Source organism: Callospermophilus lateralis, chromosome X (genome assembly GCF_048772815.1).
Source record: "Callospermophilus lateralis isolate mCalLat2 chromosome X, mCalLat2.hap1, whole genome shotgun sequence".
Classification (NCBI taxonomy): Eukaryota; Metazoa; Chordata; class Mammalia; order Rodentia; family Sciuridae; genus Callospermophilus; species Callospermophilus lateralis.
Genome location: NC_135325.1, coordinates 11,321,802 through 11,343,451, shown reverse-complemented (window position 1 = coordinate 11,343,451; position 21,650 = coordinate 11,321,802). Strand labels below are relative to the sequence as shown.

The window sequence follows — 21,650 nt, the reverse complement described above, 5'->3', positions numbered from 1 at the left end:
GCATATAATTGTGCCCAAATTATTACAGAATAAGTGCAATAATATCTTATGTATATCTTTGAGTATTTATCTCTATTTCCTTTTATTTCTACTTCTTGATTTTCCTGGTTTGAATATTCTTCACTGACAATCTAAAGAAGAAAATGATGATTTAGTTCTCTTTATTCACCTTCCACATTCAGGCATCCTGACTTTGTATCCTCCCAATATATTTAGAGAATAATGTAAATTAGTGCTGTCTTCTGTATTTACATTATTACAATTATGAGAACACTATGTGTAACTGAGCTATATAATATATTATGACTACTTTTTCTTGTAAAATATTTTTCTCTGACTAATATTTGGACTTGTATTATGGTTACTTAGTAATCTACATTCTTGTCAAAAGCTCAGCTCCTTTCCCTAATTATCTAAATATCTCCTTAATGCATTCAAAATTATTAGGTATTTTATTAAATTTTCTTTGAAGAAATCTCTCCAAATTGGACTAGTTTTTTTTTTTCTCCATGCCTAGTATATAAGGTTAATCTGGGATATCTTTTTCTGAGTTCCATGTTCCTTGTTCCCTGTTTCTTCCTCTATTCTGGTTTATACCCTCCGTGTTAGTATAACACTTATTTGAGTAGCTAAATGAGTAAGAGATACTATGAGATAAAACTTGGAGTTCTTTCATATCTGACAAAGTCCTTATTTAATTTGTAGCTTGGCTGAATATACGGTTATCACTTGGATATTGCATTCCTTCAGAATTCTGGAAGACATTGCTTCCTTAACTTTTAGCTTCTTATATTGCCATTAAAAAGTCAGAAATGCATCATTTCTCATTCATTGTATATGACCCGATTTTATCCCATGTAGTACCTTTGTTTAGTCTCTGTGCTCTTACATTTCATGGTAATGTGCTTTGGTGAGAGCCTAATTTAATCTATTGTGCTACATAGGTTGGAAAGTCCTTTCAATCTGGAAATCCATCTGGGGAGTTTTTCTGAGTTTTATTTTTTGATGATTTCCTCTCCTTCATTTAATCTCATCTCTCTGAGTCTCTACTACTCTTATACATGTTAATTCTGGAACCCTCATCTTGAATCTTCTACTTTTCTCATTATTTCTTCTAATTTTTCATTTGTCTTTTTTGCTTTACAGTTGAGGATTTTATTCTCAAATTTTAATTTAGTTTTTAAATTTGTTTTACTTTCTCAGAGATGAACCATGCAATTTCTTGCCTGAAATATCAGAGCCTGGCTGCTGACATTCTGTAGCTGACTATTAGAAGATGATTTGTAGTCTCAACATTCAGTAAGTAAACATTTCCTTAATTATCTTATTTCCTGTATGCTATTCATACATGCCAAAGTTCCAGGTGCTCATTTTGGCCCCACAAGTTTCATTGCCCTAGTTTGTTCTTTAGGATTTTGACTCCTGTGGACATCATAAATCAGTATTGGGTTTGGCCAGTGGGAGGGAAGTGGATGTATTATTGTATTAAAGGGTACAGTGTTCTTTTCCTATAACCACCAGTCTTTTGGATTATTGGTAATGGATCTCTCCCTTTTCACTTTCATCTTTGCTACTGGTAGCTAGCTCCTGCTCTTCCTAGCTTCAGATACCTCCACATCCCACAGATGTTAGTTTCCATTTGTTGAATTCAGTAAAACAGAGATACTTAGAGTTATGCAAGCAATGAAAATACAGATATATTCTATTTTAAAATAACAGAGCTTGAAAATGTAAGTTATCAGATATTTGAGGATGATTATTCACAAGAAAGGACTTATTTCTTTACACAGGATTCATCAGAGAATTAAACTGTAACTTATTTGAAGTGCATTTGAAACATGACTTCTCTTATAAGGTTTATTCTATACATTTTATCAACTAATTAAGGCAGGGAGGAAACAGAACCAAAGGGATTAGTGAGGGGATGAAAATCAGAGGGAAAACTTCCAAATTGAATGTGAAGACCTATAGATTTTGAATATTATCATGTGAGAATTTTTGTTGTCTTAAGACTATAGTTTTTTTTCTGTCATGTTGAATCCTCTTGAATCCTTAGCCAAAAGAAGTGATGTTTAGTGGTATGGAGAATGGATTGATGAGGATGCAGTTTTATAACTCTAGGGCACAACTAAAATCAAATATGGAAAGTTCTGGAAAACACAGCTTCTTTTACTTTTAAGGCTCTTCAATTTGTCATTACTAATTGGGGGTTGTCTGGATTGGCTCTCTTGGTTGCTTAAATTATCCCAAGAGCTTTCTTATTAGTATGAAATTCTCAAATATGATGAGAGTCCCTTTTATACTCATGGATGATGGGCATTTCAGCTCTGCTTTTGGTTGGTGCCTTTGAACTCTATGCTTTACATTGCTCATAGATTATACCTTCCGGAACATCTCTGTGAATCCCCATGTGACTTGAGTCATAGTAAAATGATCTTTTAAAGAAAAAGTGTAGATTAAACATAATTTACATCATCTGCTAAAGATATTATCATTTCTTAATCATTGCATGAGCCACATTTTGCATAGTGAGTTAATTTGGACTAACTGAAAGGTCCAATATTTCAAGGCTGTTTACTAAAGAAATTACTCTCTTAATTAAAAGATGCGAATAAGGAAAATGTCCAAAACCACTGGCATAAGGGAAGTACAGTGGCAGTGTGCTTTACAAATTTCACTGATGGTGAATGTTCTTATTTACAATATCTACTAGAACCTTGTTATTCAATGTGTGTTCTATATATCAGCAGCTTTGGCATCACCTGGGAATTTGTTAAAAATGCAGACTCTCAAGACTCTGCCTAGGCCCACTGTATTAGAATCTGCATTTCAACAAGATCCTGAAGGGTACATTTCAACATTTGGGACACATAAAAAAGCAAGGCATAGTGCGGTAGTCTTTGAAATCCTGACCTCTCACCTCACTTAGGAGGATTATGTATTCCAGTGGTATCAGTTTGTCAAAAACACATATCAGCACATTTGTTTTTTTGTATTTAATCCAAGGGTTACAAATCCTATTATTCAGGAACTATAAGGTTCAATAAAACTTATTTTCTTTTCACATACCTCTAGTGTGAACTGTTTGGGCTAGGATATAACTCCGTGGTAGAGCAGTGGTTGAGAATGTGCAAGGCCATGGGTTTGATGCCCACCACTATAAACAAAAATTGTCGAATGTGAAGGATTTAGAATAATAAATTTACATTCAACTTACAGACGACTGATACCAGCTTTTAAACATGCTGTAGAAAGATTAACTGGAGATTTTTTGAAAAAAAAAAAGTTTTTTATTTGTTTTCCTTTATTTGAAATCTCTGAATATCTAAAATATGCTAGAACAATGTAGCTCTCTTAGGGGTGATTTCCACTATAGGTTGTATTCTTGTATTTCCTTTCTCTTCCATAAACATGCATTATTATCTACTGTGTACAAAGTCTAAATCTCTAGAGTTGTTCACAATTGCTTGTGATGGAAGGTCAAACATACCATTACAATGTCACATTATAAATGCTATAATAATTTTGGCAACATATGATGGAAAATAGAAGAAGAGGCTAATTCAGTCTTAGAAACCAGAGGCTGACTCATAAAAGATGTGACTACTTTGGGCATCTTATTATATGACTTATGGTGCAAATATGCACAAATTTGGCTTGTACTTTCAGAGGAGGTGATTGAATGAATCTTTAAGTAGAACCAAGCCTAATATTGGTAGGTTTATTTAGACTGAACTCTGTCCAATCTGAAACTTGATGGACAGGAGTACAATAAAAGGATCTCTTCTACCATGATAAAAGTAAATAGTATCCTGAATGAATATGAATACCTTGCATTAAAATAATTACCCTGAACATTGAATAGTTTCCTTTCATTCCAGAAATTATAAAGAAACTTTTCCCCTGGCCTGGGGGCACATCATTGGCAAGGATTTCTGAAAGGATTTCTGGGGAGTGAAAAGTGGGTTTTTTCCTCTAAAACAAAAACTGTTAATTTTCCCTGCAGAGCCCAATTCTTCTTCTATATTCTTTGTCTCAGGGTAGTAAGTACAATGTGGTGATTAAAAGTGGGACATAAAGGCTGTGTGAAATTGAAAATTTCTCCAAGGTTGGAGTGTGAGTGGATGATGGTGCCATTAAGGAAGACAAAGAATGCACATGGGGTTGGATTTGGGAGCTAAGCAGTTTTAAGGCTAGGTCTAGGGCTGAATAGCTTGAATGATGAGCAGATTAAGTGTCAGTGGCTTAGGGGAACTTGGGCCAGTTTAGTTAGTATCTGTAATCAGTAAAAAGTTGAGCATACCAGGAAGTGGCTTTCCTATAACTGAGATCCTTGGGTTATAGCTAGATATTGTCCATATCAGTTGGATGAAGACTTGATAGGTTCCTGGAACATGAGCATAGTAGGAGGAGCTGGTAAGGCTCAGGGTGTTTGGCAGCCTTGTAGTTAAAACTCCTAGTCAGTATAAGGGGACTGAAAGAAAAATCACAAAACCAAGGCAGCGTAGGAGCTTAGTGATAGAGCCCTAGCTTAACATGTGCAAGGCCCTGGGTTCAATCCTCAGCATAGCAAAAATAAACGGGTGGGGAGACAAGTAGAGGACAAGTCAAGTGACCTGTACAAACATGGCAAGGCCAGGAATGAAGTATCAGTCCAGTGGAATCTTATTTTTTTTAGTCAGGACTCTGTGAAAACTATGTGTTCAAAATGGAGGTATCTCAGGCTTATGATAAAATGAATTGTTTTTAATGTTAGGTAAGAATTTTTGAAACCCTTATGTATTTAGAACTGGCTCAAGTATAAGCAAGTCTGAGTCTACAGGTTTGGGCAAAGCTGGGACAAGTGTAATTTGTTCTAATATGAATGGAATGTCACACATATTAAAATAAATATAATTTACATAAGATATTGAATCATTAGAAGTATAGTCTACTGGCAAAGATCATATTCATCAGATTTAATATAAAATCACATGATGGTATTTGTTCTAGATTTCCATGTCTTAATTTCTAGAGTTCATGAAAATGTTACCATAAATGGCAGATGTGACTAAGGTTAAGGACCTCAAGATAGGAAGATTATTATTTTTTATTAGTTGTTGATAGACCTTTATTATTTATTTATTTATATGTGGTGCTGAGAATTGAACCCAGTACCTTACACGTGCTAGTCAAGTGTGCTACTGCTGAGCCACAGACTCAGCAGGAAGATTTTTCTTGATTATCAAGGAGGTCCAATCTAATCACACGAGTCCTTAAAAATCAGAGATCCTTTCTTGGCTATAGTTAGAGAGAAAGATGGCAGCAGAAGAATGATTCAGTGGCACATCGCTACAGTTGAATTATAGGGAGTTGCTCTGTTTAAGCAAATAGAATCTGCCAAGAACCATAAAATCATCAAGACAATATATCTCCCACCTAGACCATCCAGAAGGAATGCAGCCCTCCTAACATCTTAATATTAGCCTGATAAGGCTCAGGTAAGACTTCTCACCTACAGAACACATAAATGATATATTTGTGGTGATTCAGGCTACTATGTTTGTGGTAATTTGTTATGGTATCAGCATAAATCTATATAGTTTTGCTGTATGATTTTGAGGTTTGTAGATTATAAGCCCCTCATAGGAAAGCTTCCCTTTTCTCTCCTTTAAAATTGAGATTTGTTTCATAGGCTGGTTATAAGAAAGAAGGAGGTGATTAATAGTGGGATAGGGAGGGGGAGCATGGGAGTAATAGATGAACTCTAGATAGGGCAGAGGGGTGGTAGGGGAAGGGAGGAGGCATGGGGTAATTAGTGATGGTGGAATGTGATGATCATTATTATCCAAAGTACATGTATGAAGACACAAATTGGTGTGAATATACTATGTATACAACTAGAGATATGAAAAATTGTGCTCTATATATGTAATAAGAATTGTAATGCATTCCATTATTATATATAAATAAAAAATGTTATAAGTAGAAGGAAGACAGTAGGGTAGAGAAAGGGGAAGAGGAGAAGAGAGGAGGGGCGGGAAAAAGGAAGTACTGGGGACTGAAGTGGAGTTAATTATATTCTATGCTTGTGTGATTATGTCAAAATGAACCCAACAATTATGTATAAATATAATGTGCTAATAAAAATAAATAACTTCAGAAAAAAAGAAATATTCAATGAGAGTTAAATGATCACTTCTAGTGTTTGGTATAGAGTAAGAATACTATAAATGGTGGCTGTTATTATTTTTAAGGCTTAATTTTTAGAGCATTTTTAAATTCACAAAAATATTGAGAAGTACCTTCAGAGATATCCCATAAACAATGTATCCCACTAATGCAATTATCAACATCCAATACCAAAATGGTACATTTGGTATATTTGATGAACCTACATTGATGAATCGTTATCAAAGTCTATAGTTTGAATTAGAATTTACTCTTGGTGTTTACACTATGAGTTTTGAAGGCATGTTTATAAAACATTCATCTTTTCCCTTGATAAATTTCCTTTAAAGTTTATTCTGTCTGAAATTAATGTAGCTATACACTCTTTCTTTTGATTAAAATTAGCATGGTATATCTTTTTCCATTCATTGATTTTTATCTATATATGTGTTTATATTTAAAAAGTGGTTTTGCTTTTTAGATAATATATAGTAGGGTCCTAATTTTGGTCTATTCTGACAATCTCTGTCTTTTTTTTAAAGAATGATTTTTTTAGTTGTCCATGGGCCTTTATTTTTTATTCATATGCAGTGCTGAGATTTGAACCCAGGGACTCACACATGCCAGGCAAGCTTTCTACCACTGAGCCACAACCCCAGCCCCCTCTGTCTTTTAATTGGTGAATTTAGACCTTTGCCATTCATAGTGGATATTGCTATAGATGGATTAATACCTGTCATATTTGTAACTGTTTTATATTTGTTACCCTTGTCCTTTGGTCCTTTTAAAAATAGTTTTTAGTTGTTGATGGAACTTTATTTTATTTATTTATATGCAGTGTTGAGAATCAAACCTGGTACCTCACACATACTAGGCAAGCACTCTACCACTGAGCTACAACTCAACTTTTTCTGCTTTGTCATTTTAATTGAACATTTTATGTGATTCTTTTTTCCATTTCTCAGTATGTCAATCATACTTCTTTTGTTAGTTGTTTTAGACTTATCCCAGAGTTTGCAAGATACATTTACAACCAATCCACTCGACATTCAGATACCACTATAGTGTGAGTACATTATAATAACAAAACAAACCTAATTTCTATTTCCCATCCTTTTTATTATTGTTATCATTCATTTCAATTGTGTATAAGAATACACACACACTCATATATACCTATTTGTATGCACAAATATACACACATACATATGCATACAAGACAAATACACATAATATATATACATATACATATATGTAATATATTGTTGCTATTATTTGAACAAATGTTTATCAGATCAATGAAGAATAAGGAAAATAAAAGTTTTTACCTTTACCTATTTCTTTCTTTGGTGTACATGAGTTTCTGACCTATATTATTTTCATTCTCTCTAAAGAAATTCTTTTAACACTTCTTGAAAAGTGCATTTATTGGCAATAGATTTTATAAACCTTCAATTCTCTCCCTTGTTTTTTTGCAGATGGGGTAGAGAGAGAAGATGGGAGGGGAGGAGAGGGGGATAGTAGAAGATAGGAAAGGTAGCAGAATACAACAGACACTAATATGGCATTATGTAAAAACGTGGATGTGTAACCGATGTGATTCTGCAAACTGTATTTGGGGTAAAAATGGGAGTTCACAACCCACTTGAATCAAATGTATGAAGTGTGATATGTCAAGAGCTTTGTAATGTTTTGGACAACCAATTAAAAATTTAAAAAAAGGAATATTAAAGACTAAAAAAAAAGATTTTATAAACCTATTATTTTAGGGATGCTTGTTATATGGCAATGGATAATTGGAATACTAAGTTCAAGTGACAAGTGATTTTTTTTCTTCATGATCTCTAAGTGCCCACGGGCATCTATGACCATAGAGTTTTGTAATGCTGGATGATGCTTAGCAATACAGGTGTTAAGCCACAATTTAGAATCATCTTTGAAAGTTTCAAAATCTCTTTGAAGAGAAGAAAAAGTTGAAGAGAGGTGAAGAATAATAACTAAGAAGGTTTCTTTTTTGTTTGATTTCTGAGCTTAGGTCAAGTGTAGAACCCTTCATAGTTACAAAGTTCAGCAGTAAAACTTTTTCCATCATTGCTCATGTTTCTAATCAGAGATATGACACTAGAAGAAGAATTGCATAGAATATACTCTGAATAAAAGTAAAATTTTCTTACATTAATGTTGTCACCATAATTTAATCATATATTATTTTCTCAGCTAGACATCCTTGTTACTCACCTTTAGCTTTCTTACTACCATTCCTTAAATTGTATGGTCCTCTCTTTTTGAAAGGCTTCTCTAATCTTGAATTGCTTGATGAATACCTACTTATTTTATGAAGGCTAGCTAAAATACCACCTCTCCCAGCAAAACATCTCTTGATTCTCTCAGCCAAAATGTCTGTTTATCCCTGTATATGTGATGATATCCAAATTAATGAATGGGCAGAATAAAAAATATTCACCGACTTGGATATATAAGCTATAGGGATACAGATTGGTCAAGTGGCCTAATGATAATACCAAATGTATTTATATATATACACATACATATTTAAAATGACATTCATAAAACATCAGTTGTTTTAGAAATATTACTATGTTCTATTTTCAGTTTTTTAAACAGTATTATTCTAAATCTGCACATGTGCTTTCAGCATCATTGTCTTCATGATCACTGAACTCAACTTCTTTTGGGCCTCCTATATAGTTTCCCAAAAATATATCATCTTTGCTTCAATCTATGTGGTTCCAGATATACCTTTTCCTATAATGTTTCTGCTACAATTTTTAATCCAAGCTATCAAAATTCATTCCTATGTGAGTAGAACAATGTTTTATTTTCCATTTTCCCTTTAATGTATATTAATGATTTCCACAAATTAACCATGTATCATTACTTGCAAATGTAAGGGTACATGCCCCAGGATTCATTACTGAATCTAGGTCAAAAGTATTTTCCTCTTTAAAACCTGATTATTTTAGCTGAAATTGGTTGATATTTATCTAAAACAAGTATTTTCAATATTGCCTACAGCTTAGAATCACCCAAAGAATATTAAAAACTACAAGCAAAGGATCCTGGGGCAGGGGACCTCTCAGAATTTTAATTTAATTGCTTTAGGAGAGAGCCTCAGAATTTTAGTTTTTGAAACATTCCCAGATGTTTCTAATGTGGAATAAGAATTGAGAACCACTGACCTAAAACTAGTATTGATAGAGCAGTGGTTCTCAAAATGAGGTCCTCAGACCAGCAGCATTAGTGTCACTTGTGTATTTCTTAGAACTGTAAATGCTCAGGCTCTAACTCAGACTTGCTGAATCCCAAACTCTATGGGTGGAGATCAGCAGTCTAGATTTTGACAAACTCTACAGGTGATTTTGATGCTGTAGATTCACAGGTTTAGGCTAACAGGTCTTTCTTCAATAGTACTTTATTGTTCAAAGTCTATTTATTGATAGAGCATGTAGTATGAAAAAAATATATATAAGGAAGTTATCAGGTAGATTTACTTTGGGGAAAATGGCCTGTTTTGCATTCATGTATATGTAATAACCTGTCCTGAATGCCTATAGTTCTTTAACTATACATCTTTTAGGTATGACCACTTTCCACATTGCAGTGGTTTCTTCCCTATTTTTCCCTCTAGGTTAAATATTCTAGGAAGGATCCAAGGTCAAGCAAGAGTATAAAGAATGGGGATTATGAATTTATCCACAGATAGAGGGTGGCAAATTGGATGACAGTGATCAGAGAATACCTCAAAAAATTAATTCTCTCAGCCTCCCTCTGTCATGAAGTTTAGTTGCATGACAGTTGCTTCCTCTGTCATTCTTATTTTCCCTCATTTCTGTAATCATAATGGAGAAAGATAAAGTAGTATTGTACTCATTTCATGGTTAGTTCCAAGTAATGAGAAGTGGGTTGCTTATATCACAAGGCATGGTCAACTCTGTGTACCTTTAAAAGGTAAGCAAGTGCTGTCTACCTACACTATGGGATCATATGGGTAGATGCATAAAAATGTGTTTTTCCCGTATCTTCTGTACACATTGTGTTTATAGTTCGCAATAAACAATTATGTACTTTAAATTTATTAACAGGGTAATTCTCATATTCTGTTCTTAACACACACACCCACACCCACACACACACCCACACCCACACACACACACACACACACACACACACACACACATGCACATAGAATCACAAAGGGACACACAACAAAATTCTGGAGGTGATAGCATTTATTGCCTGGATTGGGTGATAGCAACATGAATGTATACATATGTACAAACTTTCCAAATTTCATATATTTCATGCAATTTTAGTATAGCAATTATACCTAGAAAATTATATCTTAACAATCATAAGTAGAAAAAATACATTTTAGGACACTGCCATTGACCAAGATTTTCTTAGGGCCTAAGTAGAGGCAAGTAAGACCCCTAAAGCACAAATCTCCTTTTTAGTGGTAATTTTAGAATTTAGCCACACAAACCTTCTTCAGTTGTACACATAAAAATACGATGTTTTAATGTTACCTCAAGGCTTTAATATAGGAATTGTAAACCTTTGGTTTTCACACTGGAGAAAGAATCAGTAATAACTTTAAAATACCCTTGAGTTTCCCTCTGCTCATTTATCTCCCAGATCTATACTTCATGTTTTCTTTCACTGATATCCTTTTGCTTCTAATAATTGACTTCTGAGATTAATAAATTCTTGAAAGCATAAGAAAAAATGAAAATTTGTCTCCTTGGGAACAGGGGCAAATATTTTTTTAAGAGAGCAAAATGAAAAGATGCAGTTATTGTTTTTGAAGCCAGCAGCAGATTGTGCTAGCAATAAAGGAGAGTTTGTGAGATGCTTAATGGAATTGAAAGTTCTGTCTTTGCTTTCTCTGTTATACTTTGCCTGTCCTTTCAACACCATTGGTGTGTTTTATAAACATGAAAAACAAAACAACAAAGCCCTTAATTGCTGTTAAATCAAGCTGTATGGAAAATACAAAATTGATGATGTATATACTAAGCATTCATTATTCTGTAATAATATTAGAAGAGAACAAACACCTCTAGATGAGACCAATTTTGAACATTTTTCCTTGGGGAATGTACTCAGGAACTATCCCTTGAGTTTTCATGAGTGAATTGAATTTCTTAGAAAGGGTAATGAGTAGCCGGGCATGGTGGTACATGCCTATTCTCCCAGGTGACTTAGGAGGCTGAGGCAGGAGGATTGCAAGTTCAAAGCCAGCCTCAGCAACTTAGCAAGACCCTGTCTCAAAATTAAAAAAGGGGATGAGGATGTAGCTCAACGGTATTGTGCCCCTGGGTTCAATCTCCAGTACAAAAAAATGTAATGGGAATCTAGAATGTAGTTCTCTGCTAAGTATCAAATAAGAGTCTTGCTCAAAATCATTTGAACCTGCTTCTAGTTGCCTTCTAGTGACCCCAAAATGGAAGTGGTAAAGACTACATTACTCGGGTTCTTTTGCAGCTGATGTTCTTCATGTGATCTAGCTTCTACCAAGACAACAAAGATTGGGAAGGCAGAAGAAAGCACCATATGGCATGACTATGCAACTCTTTTGATAGGCAAGATGGTAGAAGCATTTGGTTCTTCAGAGGCATGTAAGGAAAGGTGTCTTTGCCCAGTCCTAGCTTAATGGGTCTCCAGTGGAGAGCACTAGCAAAGACAGCATCTGGAGATTCCATGAAATACTCTTGTATTGTGATTGGAATTTCTTAAGGCTTTGTTGCTGCTGGCTATGTATTATCCAAGCTCATTTTCTTAGCCAATGTCAAACCTCTGGCCTCTATACTTAGGATGGAAAATTTAGAACCCAGTAAAATTTTGAAATACTAAGAAAGAAAGAAATATCATGAATATGAGTGCACTTTGAAAAGAATAAAGCACCATTCTCTGTGTGCTTCTCTACATTACATTAAACTCTGGGACACCCTTGCCCTTCTGTGGTTCTCTCTTTACATATCACCAGCACTTGTACCTTGGATCTACATGATTTATGGAGTCTCTTAAGCTGAGGTGGCATGCAGACTCCACCTCTCTTACTAGATGTGTGACCTTGGACTAATCACCATTCCTCCTGGGACCCACATTGTAAAATTATACCTTCCCTATTAATATACAGTCATATTATTTTTTATTGACTGAATCCGTTAAATAGGTATTTTCATTTATTTAGGTTGCTCTACTTTGCCATCAAAACAAAGCTAACCACTTCATACATTCACACACACACACACACACACACACACACACACACACACACACCTATTTGGTTTCCTCTATTGAGGAAAGCACTTGCAATTCATGTTGACCCAAGTTCCCTTATTGTAAGTGTCACTGGGTTTCAGGAAGGGCCAGTGTCACCTAATGCACTGATGTTTACCACATAGGCTACTGAAAAGGTACCCATGAAAGAAGACGGATAAGACAAGTGGAGAGGCAAGAAACCTGATAGAACCTAAGTGTGTGTGTGTGTGTGTGTGTGTGTGTGTGTACATTCATGCATGTGTGTGGGAAATAATTGAGTCTTTTTTCTTTTGATTGTAAATCATAGAAGTTTAAATAAATTGATTCCAACTATTTTTAACTAATTCATTGTATATGAATTGTACATGAATATGAATGGGGAAGGTGTAATTTTATAATGTCAAAATAGAACAATTTTTAAAAAATAAAAAAGATAAGTGTTCCAAAAATGCTTGCAAAAAGGAAAAGAAGGTTTTATATCTACTTCCAGTGATTTTGAATTTGTTAATTAGCTAAATTTAACAATCTCAAAATGTATATATACGTTAAACATCATGTTGCACAAGATGGAAACATAAAATGTCTGTCAGTTAAAAATAAAAAATACATTTTAAAAACTAGCTGCAATATAAATGAGAAGGGACAGGGAGGTATAACAAGTAGCTGAAGAGGTAGCCATTTATAAAATCTATGGTGGCTAAAAATATCTTTTATCAGTCTAGATTTTTAAGGACATTTTCAAAAGAAAGATGTATTATAGAAGAAGTCATAATCAGAATTACTCAATATCTATTTTAGGTTTTTCTTTTATTTAGAAGAGAATGGTCATAAAAGCATACAGAGTGGAATAGAAATTATTAAGAAGAAAGTAAACCCCAAGATGTATGAGGAATGAGGCATTCCTACCTGCATTAAATGAATCTGTCTTCAGAACTAGATTAATTATATATAAGGGTACAGGAAAATGTGTTTGCATATGATAATAAAAACACATTTTTGAGAGTTTTGGAAAATATGTTTAATTAGTCTACAATCAATAAATACATGATACATATGCTACCAATGATTCTCATACTAATTCTTGCTTCCTGAAATTATGATTGATTAGAAAACAATGATTAATAGGATATAGCATATTCACTAAGAATAAATCAAACCAAACTATTTTGTTTTACATCTTACTTTGAGTTTTAGATTTAAAGAGAAGATTCCAAAGGTATTGTGTGTTTTATTTAATTAATGTATTTCACAAAATATCTTATGGGATCTATGTAGGGAAAAATGGAGAAATGTGAACTGGGTGATAATCAGTTAAATGAATTTATAGTCTGCCAAACAATTTCAACTCTTCTCCCCACCCTATACATACTCCTTCCTTCAAAACAAATAAAATACATAATATCTCTGCCCTTGGTCTTGTCCTACTCAACATTTTAATGATATGTATGATGACATAGAAGGCATACTTATCAAATTTGCAGATGACATAAAGCTTGGAGCAATAGCTAATATACTGAGTAACTGAATCTTAATTCAAAACAATCTTGACAGGCTGGAGCTCTGGCCAAAGCTAACAAGATGAAATTTAATAGTTATAAATGTTAAATCTTATATTTAAGTTCAAAAAAATCAACTGTACAAATGCTGGGTGAGAGAAAATTTGGCTTAGAAGCCATTTCTATGATAAAAAATGCCAGCTTTTTATCCATAACTATAAACTCAATATAAGCCTCCAACTTCCGTTGGTAGAAGGCCAAAATATTTGTTATATCCCTACTATGCGCCAACTGTATTCATTATCTTATTTAACTCTTTTGACTACTTTCCAAAACAATTAATATTTATCTATATATGTGAGAAAACCAACGAAATTCTTCCCCTGAATGCTGCTATTAAATATAAGTTTCAGTTCATATTTAGCTCTTATTTACAAATTCAGCATTTCAGTATAGCTTTGTTATTTAAACTATGGGCCATACAGCAGGTTTTTAGAGGTGTAGAATCTCAAGCTTAGCTCCATTTCTATAGATTTGACAAAATTTGCTTTAATCTCATTGCCAGTGATTTTAAAGCAGAGTTGAAATATAACTGAGAAGAGATAGGGATTCTAAATGATGTATTTGCATGGTAAAATTTGAAAAGACTGAATTGTATTAAACCTACCTCAGGTTAACAAAACCAAGATTGTAATAACATTTTGGATGGCTAGCTGATTGACCAGTGCCTTGATCAGGTCTTCACAGGATGGCATTATTTTGGTCATGTCTATCACTAACCATATCTGCATTACTTAGATCATACTAGAAAACTCTTATGTAGTTCTGTATGCTAGATTTTAATATTGAGTATTAATAAACTGATAGGTCTGAGAGACATGATGGAGTATTAAGAGATGTCAAAAACAGGTCCAACAGAAAGAAGTGAAGAAATTAGGAATGTATGGTTTTGAGAGGAGTCACACATAAGGTAGGGTAATTTTCTCAAGTATTTGGAGGGATGCTACTAGGAAAAAGCGCTATTAAAAATTTAATTGGTTAATCTATTTAACTCATTTTTATTTCATTAGGTATTTATCAAGCACCTCTGTGTACCTATTATTGAAATGTGCATACCTTTAAACTATTAAGCAGAGTAAGATCAAGGGCAAATATATCATACCATTTATTTTGGGGGAAGGAAAATACTACACAGGGAATTGAAGAAGGAACTAAGTTTTAGGATTACTGTTGAGAATAAAAAAGTGGCTGTTTTCAAGAAGATAACAACCCAGTGGTTTTATGGCACATGATACATTACATGTATAGGTAATATACATATCAATAAACACATTGATATTATTTTAGAATATTGATGGTAGATGATGTCCAGGTGATAAAGAGAGTCTTGGAGAAACAGTTTTAATTCTGGGAGTCAAGTGGTCAGAGATATCTTCTTGGAGGAGATTAAATTGGACCTAAATCTTGAGTAAAGAGATGGAGCCAACCATGTAAAGAGCAGAGGAAGAAAATTCCAGGTAGAAGGAAGACTAAATACAAAGTGTCCATGAAAAGAGTAAGCGTAGAATTGTCTAGGATAGTCCCAAATGGAACAATATAAGGACGGAATGGCCAGATTTCCAGAAGCACATTTTAATTTATTAACTTTGAAGATCTTTCTTTCTAACGACAACATCCAGCAGGGAAATGAGTAGTGAGTCTCCAGTCACATAATGTGTTCCAGTGTAGGCTAGATGGTTTATCCTGAAAGATTTAGAGTGGAATTAAAATATAAGTGACTAGAGGGAATATTCTTCAAGTCTTGTCCATGTCTAGAGGAAACCAAGGCTGAAAACCAAGTCCATAGTTTATTGGTTTTTTTTTTTTAAACAGGTTTCCAAACAAATACTTTTGTTCTTATCATTATGGCTCTTCCTACAAAAGAAAAAATTGCTATTCAAAAATATCTGTATTATTAATCTCTTTATGTCTGTCTTCCTTTCTCTCTCTTATTCCCTCCCTCCCTTTACCATCTTTCATAACTGCATGTATAAATCAATCTTTGGGGAAAATATGACTATAATTATAATAATATTTTCATTTAATTATAAATAAACAACCCTCCATCCACAGTTATCTGCAAATAGACTATATGTGATGATGGGTATATTTTTCCTCTTTGCCACTCTCAGCAATGGTGGGAGACAGAAACAGTAACTTATCAGTTACCATGGTTTCCAATGGAGGCAATGTAGCATGTAATTATTGCATACAGCTATCATTACTAAATTCTGTATGGCATTTGATGTAATTCAATAAATAATTTGAGTCATAACTCCAGAAGGAAGGTATAACTGCTTACAGGGTAACATTTTAAGGAAAATTACCTAGTATTTTTCAGACAGCTTGCTGATGAAGGGCACTGATGAATAAAATTTGGTAGTTGGTTCTAATTGCTTTTCTCATATCACAGGAAAAATTGGTAAAAGGAGGTTTCAAGTCTAACTTGATAGGTAAAGTAGTGTTGATTCAGGTACTAAATGAAGCAAAACCCTTCATTTGGTTTTTAGCATGGTATTTAGTGAATCTTATTTCTTTGGGTTTGTACATCTTTAACAAAGAAATAAAAATGCATGCTTCGTGAAACATATAATAGAGAAAAGAGAGAGACTTTTAAACCAATCTACCATCTCCTCCCTCCCTGCAGATTCCAGAGCAAGTTTCCCCAATTTGTCACTGAGAGCTAACTAATTAAGGAGTTGTCACTTTCCTGGCCTTTTTGCAGTGCTGTGCACACTACAGGATATAAATGTGGGTGTGAGGGTAATCCTTCATTATATATTCAAGGGCACTGCCAAGTGTTTCCATTTGTATTGTTATCATTTGAAGATAAATAATTTCAATTTATTCTAATAAAAGGCAGCCAGACATGTATCTGCTTTAAGCTTCTTCATGCCATTGATAACCCCCACACTTAATAGATTTTCCCAGTCACTTGCTTTCTATATTGTTGCACAAGAAAGCCAAGGTCTTAACTAAGTCAGAAATTGGCACCAGCAATTTCTCTGGAAACAGAAACACTGATGCAAAATTGTTCTTAATCTTTTCATGAACTGTATCATTCTGGTAAATTTTTAGATCTTCAGTAATAACCATCTGGAATACTTACAGGAATCTACTTACCGATATCTCTATCTCACATATTTTCCTTGTTTTTTTCAAGCATATGCATGATATTATATTCTCTTTCTCATTCAGATACTGTGGGTTATGTATAGAGAAGTATGAGAAGGGATAGCATATATGTTCTTTATCTTAAGAAGTATATGCTTGACCTGAAGGAAAGGAGCAACATACACCATGGAAAGAACACACACATTATAATATATATGAGCTGGATTTTTCACCACCTTTGCTCATTTTGCCAGTGGTCCATTTTAGGACTAATATGTGAGATCACTGGTTCCAGAGCTCCATTTGAGTTTGGCTGAAGCTGTCATTAGTTCTGAATTGTAGCTCAACATTTTCTTCTGTCCACTGTTCCTTCCTTTTTCTCTTTCCACAATCATTGGTTCCAAGGAATGCTCCTTAGTAAATGTATTGCATACAAAACTTCATCTTGGAGGGAGTTTCCTAGGGAACCGAAGTTACAATAATATCTTTTCCTTTAGGATAGACCAGTTTCCCAACTAGTATAATGTGAGATGCTGGTAGGTAACAAATGAGATCTAGTTGTGTTGAGATAATCATTCTCCCAAGCTTTCAAAATAACTGGGCCTGGCGTAGGGTGGATGGAAACTCAACTGATCATCTGGAGTTTCTAGATTCCTTGACCTCTTACCTCAGGTGCTATACAAACAGTTTTCATTTTCTATATGAGCCTTACCACTTAAAGGTTGGATGAAGGTACTGTGCTTTCAGGAATTGTCAAAAGACAGACTGTTATTCCTAGGAGTTATCAGTTTTTACTATTAGATGTTATCCCTTCAAGGTTGACACGTTTATCACTTGTCAGTTGGAAACTTGAAAGGGAAATCCTAGAATTCTGAAGCACTGAGGCTTAGGATAGTTAAATTTTGATTGGGAAATAAAAGAAGATGGGAGTTTATATTGAACTTGGAAAAGTGTCCAATTGAGGGGATTTTATAGATTCTTTACAAATAAATCAAAATAGCTAAGGTTCTTTTTAAAGCTGTTCTCTGCTGTTGCTTTCTGTTTTTCTCCACCACCCACACAGTTTTCTTCTTCTCCAAGAGCTGCACATAGCATTTTTTTCATAATACATTATATTAATTTCACAGCAATACTTTAAATAGTGGCACAGCTGCAGTTGTCATTGAGCAGTGTATGAAATAACCTTGCAGTAGTAACTGTTATTTATTCTTACAGTTGTTTGCGTTTAATTATATGTGGGCTTTGCCTTAACTTATAAAAGATATTTGTATAATCCTCATTAATAACTGTAATTCCAGAAGATAAAAGTTATAATAAGAGTTTACATTTTGATAATGCTGTTCATACAAGTACCTGAAGTACTTTGTAATAAAAAAAAGGAATGCTAAAGGACAAAACTGATATTATTTGGATTTTAAATATTTGCAGGCTTTCAGTATAGAGAATTATTCCAAAGTTACTTAGGGATAGGGAATAGTTTCTTTTTCTTTACTTTCCAACAATGTTGCTTCCTTCAAACAGAAAAGCATTGCACAGAGAATGTTAGTAGGAATGGGATACTCTTGCTTATGCTTAAACTATCTTGAAGCTCTTGCAATATTGTATTTTAAGCTATTCCAGTAGAATGCTGGAACTCATTCCCACTATTTTTGAGAGTTGATTATGGTGTATCTATTCTCAACCTGGTGTCCAGAGGCACCATGTTAGTAGCTTGAATTTAGCCATGGAGAATATTTACATCACTGTAAAAGCTAACAATCAAAGGTTTCCCTCATCCATTTCCAAGGGAGCCAGTTGTTAAATATTCGACAGTATACAACTGCCATCTATTTATATAATTCCTAGGATAAATTGTAGCCTTATAAGGAAGTTTTCCTAAAGATACAGTGTAAAAAACTGATCAGATTGGCATTCACATTCTTTCCAAATTTCAAGTGTATCCAGAGCCTTGACTCTTGATGGAGGCTGAATGAACTCAGAAGTTTTGGGTAATTTTGTAAAGGTAACTCCCCTGTAATTCAGACCCAGAATTTTTCAATATTAATGCCTCTTTGTAAGTTTTCTCTGGCCAAGTTTCTATTCACTATAAGAAGTAAAACAAAGGGCTTCTCTTAGGGTTGAAATGACTTCTCTTTGCTTTTAAGTTTGAAGGTGTTATATCTGATATAAACAAAACTTAATTGGTGATTGCACATTTGTGATTAAGCTTATTCAAATTTTGGCACAAATCATTTACTGAGCTTCAAGGATGTGTGTATTGAGTGGAGATAGAGAGCAATTAATAGATATCTAATAGTTTGGGGATGGAAAAAGACCATGATGATTCCGAAAGTTGGCCATAAATATGGAAATTCTACTTCTGTTAAGTTACTGATCTCCCCAGGCTATGTGAATTTCAGCATTAAAATAAGACACATGTGAATACGTTCAGCTTTGTTGTGGTACAGCTTCAGTTTTAACAGAAAGCATGAAACTTTCCATGTATTAATACTTTGACTATTGGACTTAGGCAGGTTCATAGTTGGGGTATTTCCTTTAGATTGTTCCTCACTGAACCCCCTAATAGTTACCTCAATAGATATAATTACCTTCATATAGACGATTCCAAAGATTTGTAACAATATTATAATATTGGCAGTGTATTTGATTATAATATCCAAGTATTATCCTAAACAAAACAAATGGGAGCTTGGAATAATAGAAACTAAATTAAAAATGATACACATGGAAAATTGTGAAACAATGGTTAGAGGAGGCAGGATCACTGAAAATTTCTATCTTGAAGCCTAATTAACTAATCCAAAAAAAGTAGTTTAGGTTTTATAGTTTAAAAAATAACTAAGTAAAAAAAAATAAAATGATAAGCTTATGCCATAAACTTGAAGAGTGGCAGAAAAAGCAAAAAGAAAAACAGTTCAGGGGTTCTGATGCAGGAGAAAATAACTCTTATCACAGAAAGGTATTCAATAAAATTCTGAGAATTTCCCCAAATACTACTATTTTGTGGAGAAAATCTACTAAGGGAATAAACAAGTAAAACTGGGAAAGTCAAGGAAAAAAAAACTTTAGGATTGTATTGCTTTTACATTCAGGTCCAAGACAAGGGTTCTTGTTTTCTGAGGAACAGTGAAGAGTTCAGAGAACAAGCTGGGCTATGTTGGACTTTGGCACAGGATTTCAGAAGAGAAAGAGAGCTCAAATTTCCCAGCAAGTGTTTCACACAGTTCAGGTCAAATGTTGAATCTTCCTAAAAACTCAGGCAAGGATTGAAATAACTCAAAGTGAACAGAGAAGCAGGAAAAATAATCTGAAGTAAGTATCAAGGTGTCAAGAGATTTCACTCAAAATATCCCTGAATAAAAAGAAGGTATGAAATATACTAAGTGTGAGACAGATAAAATGAAGTAAAATAGGAGTTATGATAATATAAAATCAGAATAGGAAACAAAAATGAATAAAATAAAGAAGGAAAGAATGAGTGAAAATAGCCAAATCTAAACCAGAAGAACCAGTTTTGACTAAAATTCAAACTTAAGAAGAAAGTGCTCCAAAATTGTTCATGCTCTTAAAGAATTTGCAATGCATTTTAATCAAGTAAAAGCAGAACTACAAAGAAGAAACCAAAGAATAAGATGAAAGGGGAGACTGAACAATAAATAAATTCAGAACTAAGAAAGCACATTACAAATATATATGTAAGTGAGAAAAATACAGCTGAAAATGAAATTTCAGTACAAAATTTGGAGCAAAATGTTTAGAGGTATAATAGAGGAAAACTTCTAAAAAATGAATGAAAATACTGAGTCTTAAGGGAACATGATTCATAGCAAGACAAATTATTTAGAACTAATGACACTGAGACATATTCTGGTTAAGTCATTGCTCTTACAAATAAGGAAATAGTTCTTTAAGCCATGCTTTTAAGTCCCAGCTACTTGGGAGAGTGAGATGGGAAATAAGTCAATTACTTAAGCCTAAAATTTTGAGACAGGCCTGGGAAATATAGTGAGAACCTGTTTCAAAAAAAAAAAAAAAAGGAATCCATAGTTCTTTGAATATACAGGCAGAAACATTGATTCTCAGGGGGAAAAAATCAGAACAGTCCCTAATATTCTGGAAGTAGTGAATTTCCTCATCCAAATAAAATTATTTTTATAGATACTTTTAATTTCAGGATAAACAAAATGGCCTAGGGAAGATAAGTGATATACTGCAGATCTCATAGTCAATAATAGAGTTTGTTTATACTAGAGCCCAGATATTCTAATTTTGGTTAAGCTTTTAGAGAATCATATGTGTAGCTTCTTTTATGCATTCAAAGTACCATAAAACCTTTATTTATTAAGTATCTTAATTTATTATTGATCATGTGTGTGCTCGTCTTTCAGGAAAGTCATTCTAAGCATTTCCATCAGTTATACAATGAAATGCAAGTTTTCCTGAAAGGATGGTACCTTTCTGGACATGGTGGATTTATAAATTTCTGAGTAAGAGTAGTTAAGAGGTAAGAGAAAGTTACCCACTGTTTAGGGTTAAAGGCATGGACAGTAGTTTGACCTAGCAGAA

At 33.8% G+C, this 21,650-nt stretch overlaps 1 non-coding gene across 1 annotated transcript; it reads right to left on the bottom strand.

Annotated features, from left to right (window-relative positions):
* Positions 1-8,176: 8,176 nt before the first annotated feature.
* LOC143639579 (small nucleolar RNA U2-30) lies at positions 8,177-8,247 on the bottom strand. Its single transcript, XR_013154726.1, has one exon. It is a non-coding gene; the product is annotated as a small nucleolar RNA U2-30 (small nucleolar RNA).
* Between the last annotated feature and the right edge of the window lie 13,403 nt (positions 8,248-21,650).